Source organism: Callithrix jacchus, chromosome 17 (genome assembly GCF_049354715.1).
Source record: "Callithrix jacchus isolate 240 chromosome 17, calJac240_pri, whole genome shotgun sequence".
In the NCBI taxonomy this organism is placed as follows: domain Eukaryota; kingdom Metazoa; phylum Chordata; class Mammalia; order Primates; family Cebidae; genus Callithrix; species Callithrix jacchus.
The window spans coordinates 706729-715000 of record NC_133518.1 but is presented as its reverse complement, the minus strand read 5'-3'; the positions used below and the strand labels follow the sequence as shown (position 1 = coordinate 715000).

At 51.7% G+C, this 8272-nt stretch overlaps 1 pseudogene; it reads right to left on the bottom strand.

Annotated features, from left to right (window-relative positions):
• Positions 1 to 5523: 5523 nt before the first annotated feature.
• On the bottom strand, positions 5524 to 7464 carry LOC144580044 (signal recognition particle 9 kDa protein pseudogene; annotated as a pseudogene).
• Positions 7465 to 8272: the final 808 nt, after the last annotated feature.

Below are 8272 nucleotides of genomic sequence, written 5' to 3'. Positions count from 1 at the left end.
GCCTGGCCTCCGGGGACTGATTCGCGACCACAACTGACGTGCTAATATTTTCTTCTTTTTTCTCCTTCTTCTTTTTGAGACGGAGCCTCGCTCTGTGCCAGGCGAAGGGAGGCGCATCGCTTCGGAAGCGGCAGCCGAGCCGCCTTCTAGAGCCCCATTCAAAGGCAGACAGCCCTGTTTCCCTTCTGGAGTCGGAGGTGATGGCTCCCATGGCCTCGGGCTCCACTCCATTCGGCAGGCGCCGCCCCACAAGAAGGCTGGCTGTGGCTGTGGCTGGGGGTGGGGGGACGCGGTGGGGCTGGCTGGAAGAGTCTCCTTTTCTGCTTCGTCCTTCGGTAGCTGGAATGACGGGCGCGCACCACCACGCCCCCCGGCTACTTTTCCTATTTTCAGGAGGGATGGGGTTTCGCCATGTTGGTCAGGCTGGCCTCGAACTCCTGACCTCAAGTGATCCGCCCTCTTGGGCCTCCCAAAGTGCTGGGATGACGGGCGTGAGCCGCCAGCACTTCACCCTTGAAGAGCAAGCGCGCGGGCGGGGAGCGGTGGCTCACGCCCGTCATCCTATAGCACTTTGGGAGGCCCAGGAGGGAGGATCACTTGAGGTCAGGAGTTCGAGCGAGACCAGCGTGGCCAACCTGATGAAACCCCGTCTCTACTAAACGTACAAATGATTAGCCGGGTGTGTGGTGGGGGATGCCTGTGATATCAGCAACCCGGGAGGCTGAGGCAAGCAAGCAGGCAGGCAGGCAGGCAGGCAGGCAGGCAGGCAGGCAGGCAGGCAGGAGAACCCCTTGAACCTGGGGGGCGGAGGTTGCCCTGGGCTGAGATCACGCCGTTGCACTCCAGCCTGGGCGACAGGGGTGAGACTCTGTCCCGGGGGGGGGGCAAGCTCGCACCCTGCCACCTTTCACTGCGGCCGGCCCTTTTTTAGGCTCTGAACCTATGTCATTTCTGACATAGGTTGACTCCCTCGATCCCCTCTCTCCGTTAGTGACTCGGTAAAGTAACTTGGACATTGTGTCGCCCCATCCCGAAGACGGATGGGTGGAATCCCACTGGGAGGGAGGGGAGAAATGGATCGGGATACCTGGTGACCTGGGCCTGCCTGAGGAGACTGTCACCCTTCGCTGCTCACGAAAAGGTCGGGTAGGGGCAGAGGAAGAGCTCTTTGCCTTTGGCCCTTTGAAGGTTCGCCTGAAACGTCAACTCGTCAGAGACAGATGAATCAGAGAATAGGCCAGACACGTTTCGTTTCTGGGTCCCCTGCAGAACGAAGGCCCCCGGGATGACTTGGGTTCCACAGGGTGTATCTTCTCCGACTCTAGGTCCTGAGACCTTCGGTTCTGGGAGAGGGGGAGGGCCCTGCCTCTTCCACGAAAAGGAAAGAGCGCGTGCTTACAGAGGCCGAGAGGAATCTAGACGGACAGAGGGGCCCTGCTGGGTTTCCCCACTCGGTGTGTAGGATTTGGGGAGGTCGAGGCCAGGCTCCCACTTGGATGAAAGGAGCATGTTTCAGACTTTTCTCCCTGTCACTTGTGGCGTCTATCCTTCTCCTATTTCCCTGACAAACTCCTCAACTCAAAAATAAACGGTTAGGGAAAATCTTACCTAGCGAAGCCAATCGTGGAGGCGCTAAGGAAGAAAGCTCATGACCGCGGCATACATTTCTAGACATAGGACCTATCGCGGTGTGTGCGTGGGAGTGATTTCTAAGGCATGGCCACTGTATCGCTACTGGGCTGGGACGGCCCAGTGATGTTCTCGTGAGGAGACGGTGGGTGGATCGCGAGAGGTCGAGAGTTCGAGACCGGCGCCGGGGCAACGTGGAGAAACCCCGTCTCTACTAAGAATACAACATTCACCCGGCACGGTGGGTGGTACGTGCCTGTCATCCCAAGCTACTCGGGAGCCTGAGGGCAGGAGAATCGCTGGAACCCAGGAGGCGGAGGTTGCCGTGAGCCGAGATCGTGCCACTCACTCCGGGAGTGAGTGTGGATTTCACGGACCTTCGCTTCCCTGTAACGGATATTGACACTCTGAGGTGGTGGGTCTGGAGTCCACTCGGAAACGCTAGGGACTGGACTTCCATCTTAGATAGGCCCCATCTCCACCCCTAGCCTCCGTCCACACGCCCCCGCCCCTGGTCTCCTCTTCCTTCTCTCTAGGGGAATGGAAGTTCCAGATGAACCCACGGGCGGGTGCCTAGGCCGTGTCCCCTGGGGGCTCCGGTCGACTAGTTGCAGGCGGGCATCACCCGAGAGGACTCCCTGGGCCCAGAAACGACCTGATCCGAGAGGGATCGGGGAGAGGCCGGCGACGCGGCGTGCCTGAGCCGCCCCCGCCCCCGCCCCCGCCCCCGCCCCCCAACCTCCACCCCGACCCAGAGCGATCCAGCGTTCCCTTCTTTTTCGTGCTGACGCCTGCAAGCATCGGTGGTCTTTGGGCATCGCCTAGCGGCCACTGTAATGGAAAATCGAGGTGGCGCGGAGGGAGCTCTGCCAGCCCGAGGACTTCACAGAGCCTGGGGCAACCGGTTTCTCTTCCGCCCATCTGGAGGCCCCTCCCTCTCTCCCTCGTTGCCTGGGGAACCTCCGCCCCGGTGGGGGCCCTATTGTTCCTTTATCGGTACTTTGTGTTCCTTTGTTTGTTGGTGTCTTTCATGCGCATAGACTCTTCTACCTGGGCTTTATGAGGAGTTGGTTTATTTTTTAAGCACCCCCCACCCGCCCCTTTACTCCAACTCGATGAGTTTGTGAGGTGGGTTCCCCCCAACGCCGCGCCTCTCACCACCCTGCGTGGAAACGTTCTGGAGCCAGGCGCGTGGGCCTCCATCCTCTCTCCCCTCCCCCCACCCTTTGCCGGTTGACATTTGCATGGGTGATGGCCAGATCTCACCTCACTCAGTGGCCACTGTTTTTGAAGATGGGGGGTGGGGGTGGGGGTGGGGCACGGTCCCACTTCCCCAGAGGCAGCTGGGGGCGATGGCACAGCCTTTGGTCCTCGTGGGCAAGCGGGTGGGCGGGCTGGACAGTAGTGGTGGGGCTTTTTCACCCCTTCACTCCTCAGCCATCCCTCCCTCCCTCCCTGGGAAAGCTTCATCTTGGCTGGGTCTCTCAATCACCTTTTCTCTTGATGTCTTCTTTTCTCCTTCCCCGGGCCAGCATATATGCAAAATGGGAAGGGCATCGTGGCGCCACGCTGGGCCGTAGTAGTTTGTGCCCAAAATAGAAACGCTGTCTAAAAAGAGATACTTTGCTCCCTTAAGATGACCGGAGGTGATGCCTTGGCACGGAATTCTAGGACGGTGTATCTTTTCCCCAGGACGTGTGTGAGCTGCTGTTTTTCTCCTGCTGTTGACTAGCGCTTTTGTGGATTTCTCGATGTCTAGTGACAGCCGGTTCCTGTAAACTGTACTTCATAATGTGATAACCTGCTTTTTGCCAGTTAAAACTAGCTCTCTCTTTCTCAGACTAAAAGCTGTTCAGGCTTTATGTCAGTTAGCTTCCTGAGCTGGGCAGACTCCATCTTACCTTCTACATTTTAGTGATTTTCCCACCATTCACTATGTCACCAGAGTATGTAGCTGGGGCGGGCTGACGCTGGGAACGCATTTGTTGATAAGAGGCCGAGTTCAGTGGTACCAGCAGAGCTTGGGAATGCGGGCAGGTGCTGTCCGATGCCCAGAGCCCCGGTTACCTATATAAGTTGTGTGTCTTTTGTGACAACTTTACCCCTCGCACCTGGCACTGTTTTATTTCTCATGTTCTAGCTTAAGTTTGAACTTTTTGCTTACTCTCCTTTTGTGAAAAATTTCCTTCAGCTAAGTTCCCCCTCCCTTTTAAAACTAGGGTATAAAAGACCGCCTAATATTTCCTTAGGGGCCGAGAGAATTTTGGGCATCAGCCACCTCTCGGTCGCTGGCATAATAAAGGACTCATAATTCAATCTCAGAGTCTGGTGCATTCTTTCACTCGCTCGGGTACAACAATAAGGTCTTTCTTTCTTTCTTTCTTGTTTTTGTTCTTCTTGTTCCTGTTCTTCTTCTTATTATTATTATTATTATCTTCTTCTTCTTCTTCTCCTCCTCCTCTTCCTCTTCTTCTTCTCCTCCTCCTCCTCCTCTTCTTCTTCTTCTCCTCCTCCTCCTCTTCTTCTTCTCCTCCTCCTCCTCCTCTCCTCCTCTTCCTCCTCCTCCTCCTCCTCCTCCTCCTCCTCCTCCTCCTCCTCCTCCTCCTCTTCCCTTCTTCTTCTTCTTCTTCTTCTTCTTCTTCTTCTTCTTCTTCTTTCTTCTTCTTCCCCAGGCTGGAGTGCAATGGCACGATCTCGGCTCACTGCAACCTCCGCCTCCTGGGTTCAGGCAATTCTCCCGCCTCAGCCTCCCGAGTAGCTGGGATTACAGGCACGCGCCACCATGCCCAGCTAATGTTTTGTATTTTTAGTAGAGACGGGGTTTCGCCATGTTGACCAGGATGGTCTCCATCTCTTGACCTCATGATCCACCCTCCTCAGCCTCCCAAAGTCCTGGGATTACCGGCTTGAGCCACTGCGCTTGGCCTGCAGGATGTATTTCAACGTAGTACCTTCCCTTCATTCCATTCCTGGGGAATCAACATGTGAACACGACGTTTAGGTGGTGAAATTAGGGTACGAATATAAGTGTCAAATAATATCATACTTCCGGTTTACTGGAAAACATGACAGTTGTGACAGTCACACCTAACACTTTGGTTACAGAAAGAGAGAAGACGGACAGAAGTATGCAATGATGTGACAGTTGGGATCATCTATCGGCCTTCTGAGAAACTGCAGATGAAAAAGACGTCGTGAAAATGTCTGTAAAATGGTGGTTGTGGTACATGTGTAGTGACCGTCATTGCATTCACGCACTCAAATAACTGCTGCTTCTGATAACTGAAAACTAGATTCAAAGTCATTGTTCAACGAGCTGATACTACCAATCCCCTATAATAAAAGGTATTTTTATTGTATCTCTCTGGAGAGAGAGAGAGAGAGAGAGAGAGAGAGAGAGAGAGAGAGAGAGAGAGAGAGAGAGAAGGCAAAGCATACTGGTTAGTCAATTCCTGTTAGATATAATTGAGGCCACACTACTAGACATACTCAGGTGCACGGCATTCGTAACAATGCGCACTGTGGTGCGGAGTTTGTTCCGATTACCATCTTTTATGTCTGTTGGTCATCGACAGCATACATTTTATGCTCCAAAAGAAATACCTCGATCCAACACAACGGTTACATTGAATGTTCTTTGAAAGAAAGATGAACTAAATTTAAGGAAGCATTGGCTTTTCGTAATATCTCATTTTCAAGTTACTGTTACGAATCTGCCAGAAAGAAACAATTGTGCGTTTTACCTAACATCAAGTAATCTGCAAAGTTCCGGAGACAGATGCATCGCTTGTGCAGTTTCCAAAAGTAAATACAGGCTTTCTGACTGAAAACATTCGCATTCCTAGCTCTCTAAAGAAAACATTCAAAAGAAAATTACAGAAAATGACCTCTGAGCTTCTGAAGAGTCCACTTAGTTACATAAAGTATTTTCTGTCCCAACACTTTCCCTACTTCAAAAGATATTTACTTCCTCAGTACATGACAAAGTCTTCATTTCAAACCATTCACTCAGTTTCCATGGTAACACTGAGGGATTCCCTGGCTACGGTCAGTGCCACTAGTTAGTTGACTGTGGAATTTCTCAGTCTTCTTTCCATCTTGAGCTTCCTCTCTTTTAGACACCAGACAAACTCGATCATCTGTTACTTGTGTGTTTAACACACAAGTTTCCATCAGAATGCCTGTATTTGAGAACCACACGTGCCTTCACAGGGTCAGCGAGGTAAAGCTTCTCTCTCGGTAGGCAGCGTGGCTGAACTCCTCCCAGGTCTGGCACTGTGCGTCGTGGCCTGGAGTGCAAAAGTAAACAGAGGCAAGGCCACAGAACCAGGTTCAGCAAACTACCTAGAGTCGCCAACGGATGCAAAAGTCATAAGGTCTTATTTTCTAGAAATTCATGAGGTCTTCTTCTTCTTCTTCTCCTTCTTCTTCTTCTTCTTCTTCTTCTTCTTCTTCTTCTTCTTCTTCTTCTTCTTCTTCTTCTTCCTCTTCTCTCTCTCTCTCTCCCCCCTCCCTCCCCCACTTTCTTCCACCCCTCCCTCTTCCTCTCCCTCTTTTTTATTTTAATATAAGCTCAGGTAGATCTAATCCAATCCATTCCCAAGGCCTCAATTCTTTACTTTAGGAATCTCAGATTTGATCTCCATACAGAATCCTGTGCAGAAGTGGCGAGTTTATTTCTGGACTTGGAGACCTCAAAGATGTTACACATTGATAAAGATTCAGGCCTGGCACGGTGGCTCCTGCCTGTCACTGCAGCACTTTGGGAGGCCGAGGTGGGCGGATCACCTGCGGTCAGGAGTTTGAGACCATCCTGGCCAACATGGTGAAACCCCGTCTCTACAGAAAGACAAAAATTAGCCAGGCGCGGGAGCTCACGCCTGTAATCCAAGCACTTTGGAGGCCAAGGCGGGCAGATCACCTGGGGTCGTGAGTTCAAGACCGGCCTGAGCAACATGGTGAAACCCCGTCTTTAGAAGGAAAAAAAGGACAAAAATTAGCCGGGCGTGGTGGTGCGTGCCTGCAATCCCAGGTTCTCGGGAGGCTGAGGCAGGAGATTTAATTGAACCCAGGAGTCGGAGGTTGCAGTGAGTGAGCCGAGATCGCACCACTGGACTCTAGCCTGGTGGACAGAGTGAGACTCCCTCTGAAGGGGCGGGGGGGGAGAGAGAGAGAGAGAGAGAGAGAGAGAGAGAGAGAGAGAGAGAGAGAGAGATAAATCCAACCCTAAAATCTGGGTTTGCTTTCTCCGTTGACTCGGTTGTGACCCAGACTTAGTGTCTCGATAAATCGTGCACCTCTCTGTTCAGCTAGGATGCTGGGAGGGTTTTCTCAGTCTGTATCTCCCCATGTCTTAAATGACCCGTGACCGAGCCCTGTCCGTTCTGTCTCAAATATGGAGCTCCAAACATTCCTCTCCATTTCCACAACTACACACGGCCCCTCGTGAAACCACTGGCTCTCGGGAAAACATCCCAGATGGTGGTTTCAGCTTTTTGGCTATGAAGCCTGAGCCTGCTGACAACATTCCTGTTCAGCTAATACGTTTGTATTGTTAGTGAAGGCGGGGTCCCACTATGTTGGCCTGGCCAGGATGATCTCCATCTTTTGACCTCGTTATCCACCCTCCTCTCTCTTTCTCTCTCTCTCTGTCTCCCCCCCCCACCCCCGTGTTAGTGAAAACCTGTCTTTAGTAACAATACTGTCTCTGTGACGGTCTGTCTGGCTGGCTGGCTTTTGCTGCCGCTGCTGCTGTTGTTTCTGTTTTAAAAGTGCACCCGGGCCACCGATTATGGTATCAAAAGCATTATAAGATATGTGTAATTCTCTCTCCATTGAGTACCCCTTTCCTCCTCCTCTCTCTGCTCTCTGTCTCTCTCTCTCTCTCTCTCTCTCTCTCTCTCTCTCTCTCCCCCCCATTCCTCCTCTCTCTCTTTTTTTTTTTTTTTTTTTTTTGCTTTTTTCTCTCATTTGAGACAGAGTGTCGCTGCTGCTACCCAGACTGGAGGGCAATGGCACGATCTCGGCTCACTGCAACCTCCGCCTCCTGGGTTTAAGCAATTCTCCTGCTTCAGCCTCCCGAGTAGCTGGGACTACAGGCACGTGCCACCATGCCCAGCTAATTTTCTTTTTCTTTTTTTTTTTCTTTTTGAGTTGAGACGTGGTTTCGCTGTTTAGACCAGGATGGTCTCGATCTCTTCACCTTGTGATCCACCCATCTCGGCCTCCCTAAGTGCTCGGATTATAGGCGTGAGATGCCATGCCCAGCCTGTGCTACTTTATCTTTTAACTTTTTGCTTACTCTGCTTTTGTGAAAAATTTGCTTCAGCTAGGTTTCCCCCCTCCTGTTTCAAACTAAGGTATAAAGAACCTCCTAACTCTTTTTTTCTTTGGGCCTGAGAGAATTTTGGGCATTAGCCACCTCTCCGTCGCTGGCTAACATAAAGGACTCATAATTCAGTTTCAGATTGCGGTGCATTCTTTATCTCACTCGGATATAACATCTCTCTCTCTCTCTCTCTCTCTCTCTCTCTCTCTCTCTCTCTCTCTGTCTCTCTCTCTCTGTTACTCTCTGTGTCTCTCTCATCTCTCTCTGACTCTGTCTCTCTCGATCGAGTGCGACACGTTGAGTTAAACACCTTCA